The following is a 24784-nucleotide window of genomic DNA, read 5'->3' on the forward strand; positions in this document are numbered from 1 at the left end:
TTGGAGCTGTTTGGCCCATGATCCGGTTCCAGAACTTTCCTAGCTCTTGGAACAATATTTATTGAAGACCAAGGATGCTTCAAACCAAGTTTCATAAGCAGATACAAAGGGGAACCAAGTAGGTGAAGCTAGTTTGGTTGTTTACCCAAACTAGTTAAACAATAGGAACTTAGTTCAAACCATGTGCCACTTTTTACTATGTTTGGAATAGACATGTTTGATACGAACCTAGGACGACCTGCTCCTAAACCCGTATTATATTAGCCCGGATCTTTAATTAAGTTCAAGTTCTAATGGAATGGACCTCAACCCCTAACCAACCTGTGGTTAGAAACCTTGGTATAATGTAGACGCCACAATAGGGGATGGAAAACCTATTGATAAGTCAAGCTAAAACAACCAATTCTCTAATGGTGTTTTAGGTGTTCTCAAAGAACAAAGAGATAATTAATCTCACAAGTATTTTCTTAATCAAATCAAAGTTTTCTTCATATTGAAAAATAAGCCTTTAAATAGGCTTTGAAAGAAACAAAGTAAACCCTAAAAACCCTAGGTAAAACAGGCCACACAATAAAGAGTTCTATGGTGGCCGAAATTCTCACTTCTTTCCTAATCTAATTTGGATTAATTAATTCCTTTATTTTGAATTAGGAATTAATTAATTTACAATGAAAATAATAAAATAATAACTTTCCTAAACTTATTTTTCCAGAAAGTAAATAAATAAAAACTAAAAAGTAATGGTAATTTCCTAAAACAAAAAGTAGAATCAAATTAGGAAACTATAATACTAGCTTTTTGACTAAGTTGATTTTGACCAATCTTTGACCAAATTGAGCTCCAAATCAGCTTCTAGATGCTTTGTAGGATGCCAAATAAACTGAATATGAAGGCCCACACGTTGCCCATGCTTGGAAAAATAAGAAAAGGCTAATACAGTAAAATACAGTAAAGCCAGCAAGCAATACAGCAAATTCGGCCAAATTATTGAACTGTCCGTACAAGCTCTTTTTGGTTGCATTTGAGGCTGCTTTAACTTGATTCCATGACCTATTAGGCATATGTATTGAACCCATAAAGCATTGGAACCATTTCATGCTTCTCAGACTCCAAAAATGTACCAAAACCGTCACCCGGGTCCGTATCAGCTTCCACCACTTGGATGCTTCAAATAGGCTTTGTATCTTCAAGTATGGGCAAGCTCTGTTGAGATTGATTACCCTCTATATAAATACTCCCAGGTTGCCCTTAAATCTCTTAATTTGAGCTCTTGTGATTGGCCTAGTCTTCATCCGTGTCGAGTCAGTACCCCAGCGGGTTATCGGTTGAGCGGCCTCGGGCGGAATCACATCATTCCCCTCCTCTTGAAAAGGATTTGTCCTCAAATCAAGATCATCACCTGCAGCAAAAGGAGTTAAATCAGCAACATTAAATGCAGCACTCATGTTATACTCACCCGGTAAATCAAGCTTGTAGGCATTCTTGTTATTCGGCTCCAAAACTTGAAAAAGTCCATCCATAGGCGGCATGAGCTTTGACTTTCTTTGTTTAGGAAACCTTTCCTTTCGTAAGTGCAACCAAACCAAATCTCCTGGGTCAAACACTATTACAACAAAATCTAGAAATACATGCTCGTTATTGTAAAAATTACACTTTTTAAAGTTAGCAAACAATATTTCCCAAATTTTCAAATTGCCACTAAGTAAAGCTCTCAACAATGCAGATAAAGTTCTATGCAATAAAGACATCTTTAAATAAGTATCTTTAAAATTCATGGTCAGCAATGGTTTCTTATTCATAATTACTTTATTAACATTACCAAAGCTAAGATAAAAATTTATATTTTTCCTTTCTTGTCTTCCTTTTCCTTTCTCACTCAGTGCCATCTCACCTCCCTCACTCTCGACTTTTGCACCAAATTTTTCACTCTTGGTTTTATTAAAATTTTTGCACTCAACCTGAGTATTAGAAGACTTACCTTGGATAGCAAGCTCACCTTTTCCCTCTTGATTGGATGGTAGTCCACTTGGAATTTCATTTAGGAAGACATCTCCAAATTCCTTCAAAAGAGAAATCATTGAACTTGGCAATTCAAGTTCTTCAAAGTTAGTTTGATCATTAAAATAATTTTCTTTATAAATCATGACCAGCAAAGGTTTCTTACACTCAATAACCTTATTAATATCTCCTAAACTCAAATAAAAGTTGCTACTTAACCTTTCTTTTCTTTCTTTTTCTTTTTTCCCCTTGGATTGGCGCAAACCTTCGGATTTCCCTTCCTTCTCCAAGCTCTCGGGTTTGCCACTTTCTTTCCCCTCTCTTTTGGTTTTTCCTTGATCTTTCCACTCAATATGAGTCTTAAAACCCTTATCTTGATTAGCAACCTCATTCTTACCTTCTTGAAAAAATGGTGAAGCCGTTGGTGCCATACTTGCTTTTTCCTTGAGCTTTTCGGCTTCTCTCCTTTGTTGCATTTGTAATTGGTCTTTGTAAACCTCTTTAGGAGATAATGGTTCCAGCTTGACCTTCTTTCCTTTAAACCTGAAAACAATACTATTTTCTCGACCAAAATGAGTAGCATCTTTATCAAATTTCCATGGTCTACCTAATAGTATATGTCCAGCAATCATGGGTACAATATCACATAAAACTACATCCTCATATCTACCTATATTAAATTTTACTTTGGCTTGTTTGTTTACTTTCATCTCACCACTATCATTAAGCCATTGTAATCTATATGGTTCAGGATGTTTTATTGTTTTTAAGCCCAATTTATCAACTACAAGGTTACTTATTACATTAGTACAAATTCTACTATCAATAATCATACTACAAATCTTACCTTGAATTTCACATCGGGTGTGGAAGATGTTCTCTCTTTGAATTTCATCCTCATCTTTGTATGCAGCAAGTACTCTCCTAGAAAGCAAGTTTAATTCAGCATTGGATGCTTGCAAGGTTTCGGGTTCATCCTCCATGTCCTCCTCCTCTTGCTTGGCTTCATCCTCACTTTCTTCACTTTCCGATTCTAGCTCATCATTGCCCTTTAACACCATGATTCTTCTATTCGGGCATTAGCTATCAATGTGTCCTCCTCCCTGGCACTTAAAACACACAACATCATGAGTTTTAGAAGGTTTAGGATCTAATTTTACCTCATTCTTTGGTGCTTGAACAGATTCGGTTCTAGTCTCCTTCCTTGGCCAGTTTGAACTTTCTTCCTTGACTTTCAGCTTTGGCTTGCTTTCATAGATGGGATTGTTCCTCCAGCCACTTGAATTGGACCTTCCACTGTTGGAAACACCTCCAAACCATGATCTTACACCCCTCCTCTTGAATTGATCCTCTAATTTAATAGCCACATGCAACATCTCCTCCAATTCCACATATTGTTGCAATTCTAGTTGATTGGCTATTTCACGATTCAAACCACCAAGAAACCTTTCCATGGTTGCTTCCCTATCTTCATTCAAGTTCAATCTCATCATAAGCATCTCCATCTCCTTGTAATAATCCTACACAGATCCAAGTCCTTGAGATAAAGATTGAAGTATTTGATGCAGCAACCTATGACAGTGTGATGGTACGAATCGCTTCCGCATGGCTCCTTTCATTTGTCGCCATGTAGTAATCAAGTCATCACCAACTCTCCTTCGGGTGTTTTGCTCATTGGTCCACCATTGGAGTGCATAATGGCCAAACTCCATTGCTGCCAATTTCACCTTCTTAGCCTCTAAATATTTATGGCGGTCAAATATCATCTCCATCTTTTCTTCCCACTCCAAATATGCTTCGGGGTCACTTTTACCCATAAAAGGTGGGATGTTAACCTTGATATTTCCCAAATCATCATCTGTATCTTCCCTCCTATATCTCCCATGGCCAGCTCTATCTTGGACAGCAAAGGTTTCGTCCATACCTTCCTCAAAGTCGCCGTCGAATGGCTCCTCATCAAATTCCTCTCTCGGCCTCTCGCGACCTCCTCGTCCTCGGCCTCGTCCTCCATGGAATTCTTGCCTATTTCTTATATTCGGCCTTCCTTGTGAGACTTCTATTCTTCCCACTCTTTGATTTACATGCTCAACTTGAGCACTAACCCGCTGTATTGATTCCAAAACAGCTCTCATGTCCACTAGGTCTCCACTCCCGGTAGCTCGGTCATCGCCATGGAATGCTACGGACTCTTCCTCATTGATCCTCAAGGGTGGATCTCCTCTCCTCATTCTTGATTCTGTCATGTTAGTATAATAATGCAATAGAAATAAAATAGGACCTTACAATTTCACTCCCTTACGTGTTTCGCTCAAACGAGAACTCGACACTCGTGTTTGCACACTTGTTTCGGCTTTTTACCCACTTTTAAACTCAACACTCTTGCCTTTTTCCACTCAATGAATTATCTCAAAGTTCTAATTAAAACACCCACAAAACAGCAATTAGATCACTAATATGTTTTAATTAAACTTATCAACAAAACAGTAGCAAAAAGTAGGCAATACCGAAAGAATCCAACAAATCCTAATTTTTCGGCTTTCTAGACAAGAAAACACAAAATAATGGGAAAACGTTGGAATTTTTGAAAACTGCACCAGATGGTAGTAGATTATGAGTTCAAGAATAAAATTCCTGAAAAAGAAATTCAAATACGAACAAGAATCAAAGAGAACAAAAATATAGAATAGTTGTTGGTTGTTGTTCTTTGTAATTCAAGTTTTTGTATCAAATCCTTTAACTAATTTTAATCCAAATAATTTAGCCCTCAAACTCAAATATCCAGCAGCAAAAATAACTCTCCATAAACTCCAAATATGGAATAAATAATTAGCAAAGAAGCAGTTACAAAAAAATTTCCAGCAACAAACTTCAACACCAATTTTCAACAAACCGATATATATAATTTTTTTTTTTTTATATTCGGCTTTCTTTTTTTTTTCTCTTTCTTTTTTCTTTTTTTTTCACTCACTGAATATCAGACGCAACTGCAGTAGCAAGAATAAACAACAAATTTGCAATTCCAACTCCAAAAATTCACCAAACCCATGACCTCCAAATAAACACAAATGTGCAGTTTTTTTTTTTTTTTTTTTAAAGTTGTTGCCGCAAGTCACCTTCTGTTTTTTTTTTTTTTTCTTTTTGTCTAAATGTATGAATGCAAATATTTAAGACTAAAACAGCAAAGAAAAAATCCACAAAAACAAAAATTACCAAGAACAAATATGAAAAATCAACCAACAAACAAGGAAACAAAGATATGGTAAAACAAGGAAAATTAATTCAACTAGGAATGAGTTTTTGTTTTTTTTTTTTTTTTTTTAAAGAGATGCTGAACGTGTATGGGATAGATGCAACCTTAACCTAATGCTAAAATTGTAGAATAACACAAAAACAAATAAAGCAAATAACGATAGATCAAACCTGAACAAAATTTAGCTCTGATACCAAATGATACGAACCTAAGACGACCTGCTCTTAAACCCGTATTATATTAGCCCGGATCTTTAATTAAGTTCAAGTTCTAATGGAATGGACCTCAACCCCTAACCAACCTGTGGTTAGAAACCTTGGTATAATGTAGACGCCACAATAGCGGATGGAAAACCTATTGATAAGTCAAGCTAAAACAACCAATTCTCTAATGGTGTTTTAGGTGTTCTCAAAGAACAAAGAGATAATTAATCTCACAAGTATTTTCTTAATCAAATCAAAGTTTTCTTCATATTGAAAAATAAGCCTTTAAATAGGCTTTGAAAGAAACAAAGTAAACCCTAAAAACCCTAGGTAAAACAGGCCACACAATAAAGAGTTCTATGGTGGCCGAAATTCTCACTCATTTCCTAATCTAATTTGGATTAATTAATTCCTTTATTTTGAATTAGGAATTAATTAATTTACAATGAAAATAATAAAATAATAACTTTCCTAAACTTATTTTTCCAGAAAGTAAATAAACAAAAACTAAAAAGTAATGGTAATTTCCTAAAACAAAAAGTAGAATCAAATTAGGAAACTATAATACTAGCTTTTTGACTAAGTTGATTTTGACCAATCTTTGACCAAATTGAGCTCCAAATCAGCTTCTAGATGCTTTGTAGGATGCCAAATAAACTGAATATGAAGGCCCACACGTTGCCCATGCTTGGAAAAATAAGAAAAGGCTAATACAGTAAAATACAGTAAAGCCAGCAAGCAATACAGCAAATTGGGCCAAATTGTTGAAGCTGTCCGTACAAGCCCTTTTTGGTTGCATTTGAGGCTGATTTAACTTGATTCCATGACCTCTTAATCATATGTATTGAACCCATAAAGCATTGGAACCATTTCATGCTTCTCGGACTCCAAAAATGTACCAAAACCGTCACCCGGGTCCGTATCAGCTTCCACCACTTGGATGCTTCGAATAGGCTTTGTATCTTCAAGTATGGGCAAGCTCTATTGAGATTGATTACCCTCTGTATAAATACTCCCAGGTTGCCCTTAAATCTCTTAATTGAGCTCTTGTGATTGGCCTAGTCTTCATCCGTGTCGAGTCAGTACCCCAGCGGGTTATCGGTTGAGCGGCCTCGGGCGGAATCACATCAATGTTCCAGCTGGTTTTTACCTCTTTTGTGTATGAAAAGTTAGGTATTGACCATTTTACTTTTTAAATTTCAAATACTTTACTTATTTTGTAAGCTCACATGCTTGGCATGTGTGAACTAGTTGTAATTTCAAGCTTATATTGTAAAATGAATGAAATGGCTACACATCCAAGCCTTATTTTCAAAATCCAATGTGTTCCTCTTCTTCTTATCTCTTCTTCAACACCTTAGAACACTTTAGGAACCCTAAAAACCAGAAAACACCATAACCAAAACCTAAAAACACAACTCACACACAACCATTCCCAAGAGCATCACCAAAAGCTTGCTTGTTGCTAACACTTCAAGCTAGCTTGCTCTTGGTCATAACCTTCTCACCCCAACATTCCTAACTTTTATCTCTTGACATAAGTAAGCATTTGTTATTGGTAGGCCCAAAATCTCACGAGTTGATCTTTATGGTGCTTCCTTTTCAATTAGACCCTTTACCCATAGAATAAAGTATCTAGGCATGCCAATTTAGTCTTATTTCCTCTTCTATGAAGTGCATTTCTTCACCATAGCTTATGAAAATCATTGTTTTGCACGATACATAAGTAGAACGCCTATTTTTTCTAGTATTTCTTAATGGATTTTCTCTTTCTTTCCCTTTCCATAGTGGAGATATTCGCATGTAATGACAAACCACGGCCATATTATTAAAAGCTTGTGGTAAGAATGGATTCCGCTCTAGTGCCCAAAAATAATATTCCAAAGCTTTCGCATGTTCTTCATTCGTTGTGTGGATAAGACCTATGTTATAGAGTATATAACTTCAATCATAGGGATCGATTTCTAATTGCATAGCTTCATAATAATTCTTTAAAGTTTCCACATAATTTCCTTCAGATTGAGTTACAGCCATCATTCAGAATTTGCATTTCAGAACCGTACATGAGATTTTCATCTCATACGGCTCCTCCTTTATCTGCATAATGAGAATAATACATGAAATCCACAAACATTAAAATGAAATAGTCTCGTTATAAACTAAGTGGGGCTTGTGTTAAGAAATCTCTAGCCAACCTTTCTATAAAAAACCTTTCCTTAACATCAAGCATGTTAGTACTGGATAAAATAAAAAAAAGGGTGACTCCAACAATTTCTTTGTCTTCAACGCCTCTTAATTTCTAGGAATTAGTCACTTCAACAGTCTTCGATGGCTATATGGGTATCCAAAATATGAACAAGATGGATGTTTGTTGTCCCAACCATTCTTGTTAGTACTGATCCTGATAAAGAAAAGGTATAATTTATACCAAAGTTTTCGTGTTGTTGATTCCTGGGAGTAGTGCCTTTTCCCCTATGCCCCCTATTGGTACTGGTGGAGTACGTTTGACCTAACCCATAGGGAAACCTTTCGTTCAGTACTCTAAAATCAACAATTGAAGCATCTGAGGCTGCATTAATAGGGGATACACGACATAAGGGCTTGTTTTATTTACAAACTTCACCTTTAACAAGTGTAGATTTATTTCAATAATTTTTTTTTCTTTCTATTGTGCGTGTCTTTCTCTTAAGATTGAGAGCGATAAAATAAAAAAGTATAACTATAAAAAAGAAAAAAATTAGAAAATACATAAAAATATTAAATTGATTTATAACTTTATAATTGAAAATTGTAATTTATTATAATTATATAATTATTTATAATTATAATAAGTATATATGATAAATATATTAAATATATAATAAATATATAATTTATTAATTATAATTTATTATAATGTAATTAATTTATTTATAATATAATTAATTTATTATATATTTTTATGATTTATTATAACATAATATTTTATAATATAATAACTAAATAAGAAAGAAAATAATAATACATAAATAAAAGAATCAAATCGCACCATCTCGATAATAGGTGAATGCCTCTTTCTCTCCCCAAAGTTGTTGGAATTATTAGCAATAAGATATTGTCTACAATTGAAAAGGTCTTACCAATGAAACTTCCATTTATTCTAGATCTAGACATGGGCAGAAAGCCATTCTATAAGTTCTTTGAATTACCCTTCGTGTTGTGAGAAAATAATCCAAACAAAGAGAATTGGACAGTATAAAATAACATAAAAAAGACTCATTAAAAGGAAGACCTTCTACTCAAATTCTTTCTTTTTCTTTTTGACAGGAATCAATAAAAACTAAGAAATATTTGAATCCGATTATATTTCATTCAAATGTAAATATAGTAAAATATACTAATAAAAATATAGTAGTAATATAATAGCAGTAGTAAAAGAATGAAAGGAACTATTCCTATTTCATCGAAGTTGAAGAATCAAAGAATTTTTCCTTCAAATTAGGATAATTAGAGAAGTTTTGATCGAATTATGATCCAAAAAGAGAAGAAAAAAAAGTGAATAATCATTCTATGATGGTTGAAAATAGACTAACCATCCATTTTGTGTTGTGTGTATTGTGTGCATAACGGGTATACGCTACACAATCAAATATAAAAACCCCAGGATATTTCCTGAATTTGGAATAAATCTATGGGTCTGAAGTTGGGATAAGGGGTTGAAAGATCTAAAACTGGAAAGTCATTTTAGAATTTTTATGAAAATGGACGAATAATCTAAACTAAATATAATAATGATCTAAAAATATCCATTAAACATAGTCTCAGAAATAGATTGCTTAGTGTATTTGTTCCAATTCAGTGATTTAATCTAGTATAAATATTAGAAAAGGTTGGGAGTGTTGTCTTCGTAAACATAAATCTTTATCTATTGCTTTTCACAAAAAAAATATATATATATTTTTCCCCAGCGCCGAGAAGGAAGGGTTTATCTTTAATTTAATAATTTTTTTTTTAAAAAAAAAAAGAGTGTACATACCTATCCAAAAATAGAATATGAATAACTCACTATTCACTTGGTTTTTGAACCATAATCGTTATGTAGGAGAGATGGCTGAGTGGTTGAAGGTATAGCATTGGAACTGCTATGTAGGCTTTTGTTTACCAAGGGTTCGAATCCCTATCTTTCCATACCCTTTACCTAATTCACCAATGTTACTGATTGCAATGTAGAAATAACAATGGATACCATTGTTCCAACAATTAGCCCTCTCTTTGATATAGATTCTCTATTCCTAATACTAATTTCTAAGGTATAGAAATACTGTAATGTAAAGAAGGGACAAGGAATGAAAATCGCCCTACTAATCTACGATCCATGAATGGGAGAAAAATCCTCAGATCAACACCACTTACCTCGAGTCTTTTTATGTAGTAGGGGGGTGTCCGAACCCCTATTCTTGTTATTTTAGTTCGGTTTAAGTCTGACGAGAATAATATTCTACAATGAGCAATTCATTTATTTTCAAACCAACCCATTTACTATCTATTATTTGATTGATTAATCCTTTATATTGAAATGGGTGAAGCATTAAAGGTTTTGGCAATTCCTCAGGGGAGGCTGAGTCAAGATAATTTTGAACCAGAGCCTAAGAATTTTGTTCATCCTTTACTGTGATAATATCTCGGGGTTTGTAGCGATAACTAAAATATGACCATTAACTAAAATATGTCTATGGTTAACCAATTGGTGGGCTTGGGGAATCATCAAAGCCATACCTAATAAAAAAACTATGTTATCCAAATGCATTTCAAGTAATTGTAGTGAAACCTGACCCGTTGACCCTTTGGCTTTTCCGGCGATATGAACGTATTTAAGTAATTGTTGTTTAGTAAGACCATAATGAAAGCGCAATTTTTGTTTTTCTTCTAAACGAATACAATATTGCGATTTTTTATTAGGGCTTGATTGGTTTCTAAGATCGGTTCCGGCTCGACGTTTTTGACTAGTTAGTCCAGGTAAAGCCCCCAGACGACGTATTATTTTGAAACGAGGTCCTCGGTAATGCGACATAAAGAGTCCTTGTTTTATTGAAATTTCATAAACATAAGTGAAATTAGGTGAAGTGAAATTTACTGAAGTCTTGGACTACAAAGAATAACTAGATGAATTGTATCAATATCCGGACCGTATTGTATTGTATATATAATATATGTATATATAAATATTATTTATTATTGTGTATAATTTTTATACAATACAATAATAAATTTTATAAAAAAATATAAATAAGCAATATATAAGTAAATAATAAAGGTTCATTCTTTTCTTGCTTGATTTATTTTACAAAGATCGAACTTCTAGTTTTTTTTTTTTTTTTTCTTAATAAATAATTGGGAGTTTCTATGAGATAATAGATCGGTGACCCTTGGTAAGGTAAAAGGGTAAGAAGCCTTTTCAATATTCTTATTATCAATTTTGTAAAAATCAAACAGATGGAGAAAAGCCAGCTATCGGAATTGAACCGATGACCATCGCATTACAAATGCGATGCTCTAACCTCTAAGCTAAGCGAGCTCGCATAACATAAATTGTCCATTCATAGGAATTTAGTAAACTACTGGGATCTTAGCTATTAACTGTTCATAATTCATATGACTAGAGAGAAGAATCTAGAATAGAAGTTTAAAGAAATATTGGATATTTGAATATTATAAAACATAGCATCTAACATAACAATTAATATAGCGCTATATAATTTCAATTTTTTTTATCAACTATATGTTTATCAATAATCAATATCTTGATTAGATAGTAAGATTTTTTTTTGTAAATTAAGAAACGACTTCGTAATTATTTTTGAATATTATAATATTAATGTTTATAATATAAAAAAGATTAAAAATATTATAATTGTTATAATAAAGAATTAATATTATAAAAGTATGATAATAAAAAAAAAATTCCTTTTTAGTTCTTTTTTTATTTTATTTATGTTATTGTTATAGAAGATCTACCCTAAGAAAAGGAGAAGAGAAAAAAAAATGGAAAAGAAAAGTGCAATCCAATCTATATAAATGCAATCCAGATCATAATGAAACATTCTGGCATTTTCATTCGGAAATGTGAAAGCTAAAACAAAAAAAAAAAAAAAAAAGAATCAATTGTTCAAGTATTCAAAGTTACACGCTAAAATGATAGAAATAGGGGCATAACATGTTAGCTTATACATCTACCACATATATATTTATGTATAATATTATTATGTATAACAAATATACATAATATATACATCCATATATATTGTATATTGAATTTAATTTCGAATACAGAACTGATAGAACCTTTTTAGATTAAACCAAATATGAGTATCCGATATAGATGAAAGAAGATAGACGATAAATCCAAATTAGGAGAAAACGCCTTTCAATATGGAATTTCTATCTAATGAATTCAACAGTTTTGGCCTAATATAAATAAACTAATAAAGAAGAGTGGCATCAAGACCCTAATAAAAAAAAAGGGGATATGGCAAAATTGGTAGATGCTACTGACTTAATTGGATTGAGCCTTGGTATGGAAACCTACCAAATGATAACTTTCAAATTCAGGGAAACCCCATAATTATAAATGGGCAAGCCTGAGCCAAATCTTGGTTTCTAAAAATAAACAAGGATTCAGAAAGTGAAAATAAAAAAGGATAGGTGTAGAGAGTCAATGGAAGCTGTTCTAACAAATGGAGTTGGCTACGATGCATTAGAAAAGGAATTCTTCTACTGAAACTCCAGAAAATATGAAGAACAAACCTATATATACATAAACGTACTGAAATACTATTATATACATATATGTACTGAAATACTATCTCCAAGCCAAATGATTAATGATGACCCAGATCTTGGAATTGCTATGAATCGATTCCAAGTAAAAGAAAAAAATTTGAATATTCATTGATCAAATCATTTACTCCATTGTAATCTGTTAGATCTTTTGAAAAATTAATAAATCGGACGAGAATAAACATAAAGTCCCATTCTACATGTCAATATCGACAACAATGAAATTTATAGTAAGAGGAAAATCCATCGACTTTAGAAATCGTGAGGGTTCAAGGCCCCCTATCCCCAAATAGGCCCATTTGATTCCTTCATTTTTATCCTATACTCTCATTTCGTTAGAGGTTCAAAATTCTTTATGTTTCTCATTCATTAATTTTTTTCTTTTCACAAGCCTTGTTATATATATGATACATGTACAAATGAACATCCTTGAGCAAGTAACTTTGATTGTAAATTAGAATGATCATATTATCACTTGTATTGACTGATACGAACCTAGGATGGCCTACTCCTAAACCCGTATTATATTAGCCCGGATCTCAATTAAGTTCAAGTTCTAATGGAATGGACCTCAACCCCTAACCAACCTGTGGTTAGAAACCTTGGTATAATGTAGACGCCACAATAGGGGATGGAAAACCTATTGATAAGTCAAGCTAAAACAACCAATTCTCTAATGGTGTTTTAGGTGTTCTCAAAGAACAAAGAGATAATTAATCTCATAAGTATTTTCTTAATCAAATCAAAGTTGTATTCTTATTGAAAAATAAGCCTTTAAATAGGCTTTTAAAAGACAACTTAAAAACCCTAGAACATAAAGAAAGCCGGCCACCACACATAAAGAAACCTAGTTGGCCGAAACTATACTTCCTTTCCTAATCTAAGTTTGATTAATTAATTCCTTTATATTAAATTAGAAATTAATTAATTTACAATGGAAAGAATAAAATAAAAACCTTCCTAAAGTTATTTTTCCAAAAAATAAATAAATAAAAGCCAAAAAGTAATGGTGGTTTCCTAAAATAAAAAGTAAAAACAAATTAGGAAACTAAAAATGCTAGCCTTTTTGATCAAGTTGACTTTGATCAATCTTTGACCTCTTTAAGCTCCAGATCAGCTTCTAGATACTTTTTAGGATGCCAAATAAGCTGAATATGAAGGCCCACACGTTGCCCATGCTTGGAAAAATAAGAAAGGGCTAATATAGTAAAATACAGTAAAGCCAACAAGCAATACAGCAAATTCGGCCAAATTGTTGAAGCTGTCTGTACAAGCCCTTTTTGATTGTATTTGAGGCTGATTTGACTTGATTCCATGACCTCTTAGGCATATGTATTGAACCCATAAAGCATTGGAACCATTTCATGCTTCTCGGACTCCAAAAATGTACCAAAACCGTCACCCTGGTCCGTACCAGTCTCCAGCTCTTGTATCAGCAAAACAAGTTTTGGTTCTTTGGTCATGATCATTCCATCTTGATTATGATTTATCCTTTGAATAAGCACAGCAAGGTTATCCTTGAACTTCTTGGCTTGTGCTCTAGTGATTGGTCCCACATTCATCCGTAATGAATCGGCACCCCAGCTGGTTGTCGGTTGTATGGGTTCAGGCAGATTCGCATCATTGACAACAGTCTTCTTTTTTTTTTTTTTTTTTTTTTTGAAGATCTAAGAAATTCCACCAAGACCTGTATAAGACTTTGTACTCCCCTTTTCATCTTTTTAATTGACATAGACCCAAGTCATCTATTAAAATGAGGATGATGCGTCATGAGTGGTCGGTATAGCTCAATTAGTAGAGCAGAGGATTGAAAATCCTTGTGTCACCAGTTCAAATCTGGTTCTTGGCACATGGATTGTTTGTATGAGTATCGATTCAACAAATTGGCCAACATACATATTCATTAATTAATAGTATAGATCATGATACATGTTTATCCATCTATGCAGTTGGAGAGATACCCCTTCTATTTAAGAAATAGAGCATATTTATAAATGAGTATTTATAGATGAGTAAAGTGTATCTAAAGAAACAAATAGATTTTGTTTCCTCATCTTTTTATTTAGTTGTTCATATTGTGTCTCCTCTCATTCCCAAAGAATGGTACTACTTCGTCTATATTACAAGGGGAGTTGAGGGGTACGAATAGCCAAGATTCATTTCAAATATAATACAAATAGTATATGATCCCCTTGCATTCATTTCTTTCAATTTTCTTTTCATATTCTATTTCCCCATTTCCCCCTATGTTGCTACTTTCAAGAACCAATCTAAGTGATGTGTGCGGTACATAGTTTTGCATCATTAACTCTTTTATCCTATTGACTTAGCTCAGCTCATGTGGAAAAAGTATCTTTCAAAATTTAAAAATCGTACTGAACCCATCTAATTTAATTGTTTATTTATTTATTTTTTAATTTAGGATTTCCTTTTTTTAGTCTATCCCTTTTTTAACTTGTACATAATATATGAAATGAATTAAACTTCAACTCTTTGATCTATAAAAAAAAGTACAAATATTCTTTGAATATCTGGAGTTGTATAAGTGAAGATGAGTTTCTGATTATTCAATGGGCATCTTTCAGTTCATAAAGGTCATCCTTATCGCCATGGAGGAAAAATAGGACTATTTAGGGGAGCGAGAGTGGGAAAAACAGTACTTATTATGGAATTGATCAAAAATATCGCCAAAGCTCATGGGGCATATTCGTATTTGGCAGAGTAGGTGAACATACTCGTGACGGCAATGATATTAACATAGAAATGAAAGAATCTGGAGTAATTACTGAAAAAAGTATTTCAGAATCAAAAGTAGCTCTAGTCTACAGTCAGATGAATGAACCGCCAGGGGCGTGTATGAGAGTTGGTTTAACTGCCCTAACTATGACAGAATATTTTTGAGATGTTAATGAACAAGATGTACTTCTATTTATTGACAATATCTTTCGTTTTGTCCAAGCAGGATCCGAAGTATCAGCCTTGTTGGGTAGAATACCCTCCGCTATGGGATATCAACCCACTCTTAGCGCTGAAATGGGTTCTTTAAAAGAAAGAAGTACTTCTACCAAAGATGGGTCCATAACTTCTATTTAAGCAGTTTATGTACCCATGGACAATTTGACTGATCCTGCTTCAGCCACAACATATGCACATTTAAATGCTACTACCCTGCTATCAAGAGGATTGGCTACCAAAGGTATCTATTCAACAATAGATACTTTAGATTCAATGTCAACTATGCTCAACCTCGGATCATTGGTGAAGAACATTATGAAACTACACAAAGAGTTAAACAAGCTTTACAACATTACAAAGAACTTTAGGACATTATAGCTATATTCGGTTGGATGAATTTTCCGAAGAAGATCGCTTAACCATAGCAAGAGCACGAAAAATTAAGCGTTTCCTATCACAACCATTTTTCATAGTAGAAGTATTTACCAATTCACCAAGGATATATGTTCGTCTACCAGAAACAGTTAGAGGATTTAAATTGATCCTTTCTGGCGAATTAGATGGTCTCCCTGAACAGGCTTTTTATTGGGTTGGTAACATCGATGAAGCTACTGTGAAGGCTACAAACTTAGAAATGGAGAGAAATTTAAGAAATAACCTTAAATCTTTATGTACTGACCTCGAATCGAATTTTTTGGGATTCAGAAGTGAAAGAAATAATTTTATCTACTAATAGTGGACAAATCGGCCTATGACCAAACCACGCACCTATTGCAACAGCTGTAGATATTAGTATTTTAAGAATATGCCTTAACGACGAATCGTTAACGATGGCTCTAATGGGTGGTTTTGCTAGAATAGGCAATAATGAGATCACTGTTTGATCCACAAGAAGCTCAACAAACTCTTGAAATAGCAAAAGCTAACTTGAGTAAAGCTGAAGGTAAGAGACAAACAATTGAAGCAAATCTCGCTCTCAGATGAGCTAGGACATAGTAGAGGCTATCAATGTGATATCATAACTAGGTGGTGGGTCCGAATAAGCAAAATAAGGTGTATGAGTAGAAGTTTTGTTTATACACGTTATTTTGTTTGCTTCTGCCGATTGAAATTGAATAACAATCAAATATAATCAAGTAGAATCGACTTCTAGTGAAACAAAAAAATATTTGATTCGAAATTAAATAGATAAATAAAGTAGGATGAAAAAGATACAAAATCAATAAAAGAGCATGAGTAGAAAAACGTATTAGATACTATTCTTGCTGGTATGGAATAAGTTCTACCTACTATTGGATTTTGAACCAATGACTCTCGCTGTATGAAAGCAATACTCTAACCACTGAGTTAAGTAGGTCATTTATCATCACAAAGAGAAATAAGTGTGAGCTATCACATTGATAGATTATAAATGGAATATTGTTTATAAGCAATACCTATCAAACGAATCAAAGAGATATGATGTTGGATCATGTAATATTCATCTTGACAAGAAGTTATCTACATGATAAAATATGTATCACAAGCATAAGGGCTATAGCTCAGTTAGGTAGAGCACCTCGTTTACACATGCGCAAATGTTTTTCAGAGGAGTCCATCATGGAATTGAAAGATTTGATCTTGTTGAAAAATGGATGTCTTACTCTATGCGTTTAGGGAACAAAATAAAAGAACAATAGCCTGACAAATGTTTTGGTCCAATTTGGATTCGGGTGCCCATGTAGGCACCAATATAGACTCATTAAGTTGAGATAGTGATAAGGTGAATACCCTGTTCATTCAATGCTAGGCATAATGAGTATAAGGACCTCAAAAAAATTATCCTTTCGTTCTATCTTATGAACTTTGTGGTGTATGAAGTTTCATATTTGATTCAAACATCTCGGCTAGGAGCAGACCTACCGTCAGAACAAACCTTCTTTGAAACACTTTGGTAGTGCTACCGGATTGGAATTCACATAATGAATTGGAGCACATGGAGCCATCTTTTTATCTTTCTATCATTCAAAAAATATGGTAGACTAACCGATATTTATATCGGTTAACGAAAGAGCCAAATGCCTAAAAATGTATGTTGGGTCTTTGAAACAATTCAAATCATTTTGATAATAATAAGTTTGATCTGTTTTACTGAGAAGGTCTACGGTTCGAGTCTGTATAGCCCTATAAACCTAAAACCTATAATTATAATTATAATATAAAAAAGAAAAAAATTAATATTTATAGAATATTAAAATATTAATAATTTTTAATAATTTATATAATATTCTATATTCTAATTTAGAATTTTATTTATAATATAGAATAGAAATATAGAAAGAATAAAAATAAAAATAAAAATAGAATTTTGAAGTCCTTTGCTTCAAGTCTTTAGATTTAGTTAGATTTAGAGATAATCTAATCAGATTATCTGAAGTGAGACGAAACCAAGAGAGGTTTATTTGTATAAGAGCAATATAAAAAAAATATGTATTCTATCTATATCAAAATAAATGTAATAGGTAATTGAAATAAAATGGAAATAGAATTATAGTTTATAGTGGCTGTGGATAATCTCGAAACGAGACATATACCACAACACTAAACAATTATAGATTACTTGACAATTAATTCCATTTTGAATCAATTAGTTCGATATATTTTCCAGATTATTAATAGGAGTACATTTATATCAAGTGTTATTCCTATTTTGGTATTTCTAATTTCTGGAGTTTTAGCCTCGATTAGCAAAAACTTTCGAGTTATGAATCGGGCATAGAACCAATTGATGCGAATCCACTGGAGCCCGCACAACCAACAACCCGCTAGGGTGCTGACCCGATACAGATGAAGACCAGGCCGATTTCTACGGCTCAAGCTAAGAGGAACAACCTTGTCCCTTTATCCAAAGGGTAATTCATTCTCAAAAGAGCTTGTCCATATCTGAAGATACAAGGCCTGTTTTTAGCATACAAGTGAAAGCCGATACAGACCCGGATTGTGGTTTTGGTTCATTTCTGGAGTCCGAACAGGAAGAAATGGTTCCAAATCCAATAAATATCACTAAGAGGTCATAGAAACACCTCAATACAGAAGTAAAACCAACTTGTATGCACTTGTACGAACATCTTCAAAATTTGGCCCAAAATTACTGTATTTTGTGCTGGCTTTATTGTATTTTACTGAGTTGGATTTTTCTCTTTCCTCCAAGTAAGGGAAACATGTGGGACTCCATAATAAGCTTATTTGGAATCCTAAAAAGCATATTGAAGCTGATTTGGAGCTCAAATTGGCCAAAGATTGGTAAAAATGAATTTAGTCTAAAAGCTAGTATTTTCGTTTCCTAATTTGATTCTACTTTTTGTTTTAGGAAATTACCATTACTTTTTTGATTTTATTTATTTATTTCCTGAACAAATAAGTTTAGGAAAGTTATTATTTTAATATTTTCATTGTAAATTAATTAATTCCTAATTCAAAATAATGGAATTAATTAATCGAAATTAGATTAGGAAAGGAGTGAGAAATTCGGCCACTATAGGAAACCACATGTATGGCCGGTTTTCCCCTTTAGTTTTTAAGGTTTTATTTTGTTTTCTTTTAGCCCATAAAATGTGCTTGTTTTTGAGGAAGAACACACCATTAATAATATTCAGAATTTATTTTGTGAGATTGAATTTCTCTTTGTTCTTTTGAACACCTAAAACACCATTAGTGAATAAGTATTTTACTTTGACTTATCAATAGGATTTTCATCACCTATTGTGGCGTCCTCATTATATACCAATGTTTCTAATAACAGGTTGGTTTGGGGTCAAGGTAACCATTAGAACTTAAACATAATTAGATTCAAACTAATATAATACGGGTTTACATGCAGATCATTCTAGGTTCGTATCACCAATGGGGGATGCTTGGTTACAATTTCGAATCTGTTATTATATGTTTGCTCTCATTTATGTTGTTTTTGATGTTAAAATGGTTTTTCTTTATCCATGGGCAATGAAGTTTGATGTGTTAGGGGGATCCGTATTTATAGAAGCTTTAATTTTCGTGCTTATCCTAATTGTTGGTTTAATCTACTCGTGGAAAAAAGGAGCTTTGGAACGGTCTTAGCTCTTGAATATTCATCAGACAATAAATAAATAAATAAATAAAAATTGAAATAGTTATGAATTCCATTATTGAGTTTCACTTCTCTATGGTACCAATTGTTGCTTCTTTATTGATTTTGCTTCATTAATAGGATTGCGATTCGGCTTTGATCGTTATGGACTGGTGCCAAGATCTAGTCCTAGATAAGCAGACCTAATTTTAACAGCGAGTACAGTAACAATGAAAATGGCCCCTTCCTTAGTGAGAATATATGAACAAATTCCTGAACTGAAATATGTTATTGCTATGGGAGCATGTACAATAACAGGGGGATGCTCAATACCAATTCTTATAGTACTGTTTGAGGGGTTGATAAGCTAATTCCCGTAGATGTCTATTTGCCCGGCTGTCCACCTAAACCAGAGGTCGTTATAGATGCTATAACAAAACTTCGGAAGAAAATATCTCGAGAAATTTATGAAGATCGAATTAGATCTCAACAGGCAAATCGGTGTTTTACTGCCAACCACAAGTTTCGTGTTGGACGCAGTACTCATATGAGAAATTATAATCAAGGATTACTCTATCAACCACCATCTACTTCAGAGATCCCCTCTAAAACATTTTTCAAATACAAAAGTTCAATATCTTCCCATGAATTAGTGAATTAGGTGGGAGCTTTTTCTTTGTATAGATACAGAATAACAAACAACAAGCCAATCTTCATAAATTTTATTGTAATCGTAAATGTCAAATATTTATATTACTTATACAAATAAACTACTTATACAATACAAATAAAAATGCGGAGATATAAAAGAGATGCAGGGTCCTTTGTCTGCTTGGTTAGTCAAACATGGGCTAGTTTATGGATCTTTGGGCCTTGATTACTAAGGAATAGAGACTTTATAAATAAAGCTCAAGGATTGGCATTCCATTGCTATCATTTTATATGTATATGGTTACAATTATCTACACTTTCGATGGGCCTATGATGTAGCACCATGTGGACTGTTAGCCATAGTGTATCATCTTACACGAATAGAGTATGGTATAAATCAATTGGAAGAAGTATGCATAAAAATATTTGCCCTAAGGAGGAATCCTAGAATTCCATATGTTTTCTAGGTTTGGAAAAGTGCAGATTTTCAAGAAAAGGAATCTTATGATATGTTCAGAATCTTTTATAATAATCATACACGTCTAAAATATATCTTAATACCGAAAAGTTGGATAGGATGGCCTTTACATAAGGATTATATTGCCTCTAATTTTTATGAACTACAAGATGCTTACTGAACAATCAGAAACTCATATTCACTTCTACAACTCCAGATATTCAAAGAATATTTTTACTTTTGTTTATAGATCAAAGAGTTCAAGTTTCATTCATTTCATATATTATGTATAAGTTAAAAGAAGGATAACGAAATCCTAAATAAAAAAATAAATACAAAAACAATTAAATCAGAGGGATTCAGTACGATTTTCAAATTTTGAAAGATACTTTCTCCACATGAGCTGAGCTAAGTCAATAGGATGAAAGAGTTAATGATGCAGAACTATGTACCGTGCACATCACTTAGATAGGTTCCAGAAAGTAACAACCTAGAAGGGGAAATGGGGAAATAGAATATGAAAAGAAAAAAAAAATGAATGCAAGGGGATCAGATTCTATTTGTATTATATCTGAAATGAATCTTGGCTATTCGTACCCCTCAACTCCCCTTGTAATAGAGAAGAAGTAGTACCATTCTTTGGGAGCGAGAAGAGACACAGTATGAACAAATAAATAAAAAGACAAGGAAACAAGATCTATTTGTTTTTTATGCTTTACACATCTATACATACTCATCTATAAATATTCTCTATTTCTTAAATAGAAGGGGTATCTCTCTAGCCGCTTAGAAGGATAAACATGTATCATGATCTATACTATTAATTAATGAATATGTATGTTGACCAATTTGTAGAATCGATATCATACAAACAATCCATGTGCGAGGAACCAGATTTGAATTGGTGACACGAGGATTTTCAATCCTCTACTCTACCAGGTGAGCTATCCCGACCATTCACGACGCATCATCCTCATTTTAATAGAGGACTTGGGTCCATGTCAATTAAAAAGATGAAAAAGGGAGTACAAAGTCTTATCCAGGCCTTGGTGGAATTTCTTAGATCTTCGGGAAAAAAAAAAAAAGAAGAAGACTTTGTAAGTTTCAGTACAGTACGAGCGATAGTATGATCATTCCAATTTACAATCGGGATTACTTTCTCAATGATGTTCATTTGTATGTATATCATTGATACGAACCTAGGACGACCTGCTCCTAAACCCGTATTATATTAGCCCGGATCTTTAATTAAGTTCAAGTTCTAATGGAATGGACCTCAACCCCTAACCAACCTATGGTTAGAAACCTTGTTATAATGTAGACGCCACAATAGGGGATGGAAAACCTATTGATAAGTCAAGCTAAAACAATCAATTCTCTAATGGTGTTTTAGGTGTTCTCAAAGAACAAAGAGATAATTAATCTCACAAGTATTTTCTTAATCAAATCAAAGTTGTATTATTATTGAAAAATAAGCCTTTAAATAGGCTTGAAAGAAACAAAATAAACCCTAAAAAAATAAATCAAAACTGGACTCCTATAGGAATTAGGAAACTTGACCGAATTCTAATATGTCCTAAACTAAGTTTCCTAAACTAAATTTGATTAATTAATTCCTTTATTCTGAATTAGGAATTAATTAATTTACAATGAAAATAATAAAATAATAACTTTCCTAAACTTATTTTTCCAGAAAATAAATAAATAAAAACTAAAAAGTAATGGTAGTTTCCTAAAACAAAAAGTAGAATAAAATTAGGAAACTATAATACTAGATTTTTTGACTAATTTGACTTTGACCAATCTTTGACCTCTTTGAGCTCCAAATCAGCTTCTAGATGCTTTTTAGGATCCAAATAAGCTGAATATGAAGTCCCACACGTTGCCCATGCTTGGAAAATTAAGAAAAGGCTAATACAGTAAAATACAGTAAAGCCAGCAAGCAATACAGCAAATTCAGCCAAATTGTTGATGCTGTCCGTACAAGCCCTTTTTGATTGCATTTGAGGCTGCTTTAACTTGATTCCATGACCTCTTAGGCATATGTATTGAACCCATAAATCATTGGAACCATTTCATGCTTCCTGGACTCCAAAAATGTACCAAAACCGTCACCCGGGTCCGTATCGGCTTCTATTGCTTGTATGAGTAAAACAGGCCTTGGTTCTTTAGATATGGCCAAACCCTCTTGACTATGACTTATTCCTTGTATGAAGACAGCAAGATTGTCCTTGAACTTCTTGGCTTCGGCCCTAGTGATCGGTCCCACCTTCATTTGTATTGGGTCAGCACCCCAGCGGGTTGTCGATCGAACAGTCTCGGGTGGATTCGCATCAATCATATATCACAAGGCTTGTGAAATGGAAAAAATTAATGATTGAGAAACATAACAAATTTTGAACCACTAACGAAATAAGAGTATAGGATAAAAATTAGGGAATCAAATGGGCCTTATGGGGATAGAGGAACTTGAACCCTCACAATTTCTAAAGTGGATGGATTTTTCTCTTACTATAAATTTCAATTTTGTCGATATGGACATGTAGAATGGGACTCTATCTTTATTCTCATATGATTAATCAATTTTTCAAAACATCTATCAAATTACAAGGGAGTAAATGATTTGATTAATGAATATTCCATTTTTTTACTTGGAATCGATTCACAGAAATTCTTTCATTTTTCATATAAACATATAAAAAATATAAAAAAAATGATTCAGGTCATCATTAATCATTTGGCTTGGAGATAGTATTTCATTACATATATGTATATAATAGTATTTCAGTACGTATACGTATATATAGGTTTATTCTTCATCTTTTCTGGAGTTTTGATAGAAGGATTCCTTTACTAATGCATCGCAGCCAACTCCATTTGTTAGAATAGCTTTCATTGAGTCTCTACACCTATCCTTTTTTATTATCACTTTTTCAATCCTTGTTTGTTTTCAGAAAACAAGATTTGGCTTAGGATTGCCCATTTATAAGTCCAGGGTTTCTCTGAATTTGAAAGTTATCACTTGGTAGGTTTCCATACTAAGGCTCAATCCAATTAAGTCTGTAGTGTCTACCAATTTGCCATATCCCCCCCTTTTTTTTTATTAGGGTCTTGATGCCACTCTTCTTTATTCATTTATTTATATCAGGCTGGTACTGTTGAATTCATTAGATAGCAGTTCCTTATTGAAAGGCATTTTCTCCCAATTTGGATTTATTGTCTATCTTCTTTCATCTCTATCGAATACTCATATTTGGTCCAATCAGAAAAGATTCTATCAATTCTGTATTTGAAATTAAATTTAATATACAATATATATGGATATATACCACATATATATTATGTATATTTATTATACATAATAATATTATACATAAATATATATGTGGTAGATCTATAACCTAACATGCTATGCCCCTATTTCTATCATTTTTAGCGTGTAATTTCGAATACTTGAATGGTCGATTCTTTTTTTTCGTTCTAGCTTTCACCTTTCTGAACGAAAACAACGGAATGTTTCATTATGATCTGGACTGCGTTTATATAGATTGGATTGCACTTTTCTTTTTCATTTTTTTCTTCCTCTTCCCTTTTCTTAGGGCAGACCTTCTATAACAATAACATAAATAATTATAATATTAATTATAATTATTCTCATTACACAATCCTTTTTATAATTATATTATAATAATTATAATATTAATCTTTTTTATATTATAAACATTAATATTATAATACTCAAAAATAATTACAAAGTCATTTTTTAATTCACAAAAAAAAATCTTACTATCTGATCAAGATATTGATTATTGATAAACATATAGTTGATAAAAAAAAATCAAAATTATATAGCGCTATATTAATCGTTATGTTAATTGCTATGTTTTCTAATATTTCTTTGAACTTCTAGTCTAGATTCTTCTCTCTAGTCATATGAATTATGAACAGTTAATAGCTAAGATCCTACTAGTTTACTAAATTCCTGTGCATGTACAATTTATGTTATGTGAGCCTGCTTAGCTCAGAGGTTAGAGCATCGCATTTGTAATGCGATGGTCATCGGTTCGATTCCGATAGCTAGCTTTTCTCCATCTATTTGATCTTTACAAAATCAATAATAAGAATATTGAAAAGGCTTCTTACCCTTTTACCTTATCAAGGGTCACCGATCTATTATCTTTCTATTATCTCATAGAGACTCCCAATTATTACCCAAAAAAAAAAAAAAAACTTGAAGTTTGATCTTTGTAAAACAAATCAATCAAGAAAATAACCTTTAGTATTCATTTATATATTGCTTATTTATATTTTTTATAAAATTTATTATTGTATTGTATAAAAATTATACACAATAATAAATAATATTTATA

At 32.8% G+C, this 24784-nt stretch overlaps 2 non-coding genes and 1 pseudogene across 2 annotated transcripts; 1 reads left to right on the forward strand and 2 right to left on the reverse strand.

The window, feature by feature from the left end:
* Positions 1 to 9905: 9905 nt before the first annotated feature.
* LOC132800494 (small ribosomal subunit protein uS4c-like) lies at positions 9906 to 10501 on the reverse strand (annotated as a pseudogene).
* Positions 10502 to 10932: 431 nt separating this feature from the next.
* On the reverse strand, positions 10933 to 11005 carry TRNAT-UGU (transfer RNA threonine (anticodon UGU)). The gene has a single exon. It is a non-coding gene; the product is annotated as a tRNA-Thr (tRNA).
* A 13419-nt stretch (positions 11006 to 24424) lies between these two features.
* On the forward strand, positions 24425 to 24497 carry TRNAT-UGU (transfer RNA threonine (anticodon UGU)). The gene has a single exon. It is a non-coding gene; the product is annotated as a tRNA-Thr (tRNA).
* Positions 24498 to 24784: the final 287 nt, after the last annotated feature.

This window comes from Ziziphus jujuba, chromosome 2, assembly GCF_031755915.1.
Source record: "Ziziphus jujuba cultivar Dongzao chromosome 2, ASM3175591v1".
In the NCBI taxonomy this organism is placed as follows: Eukaryota; Viridiplantae; Streptophyta; class Magnoliopsida; order Rosales; family Rhamnaceae; genus Ziziphus; species Ziziphus jujuba.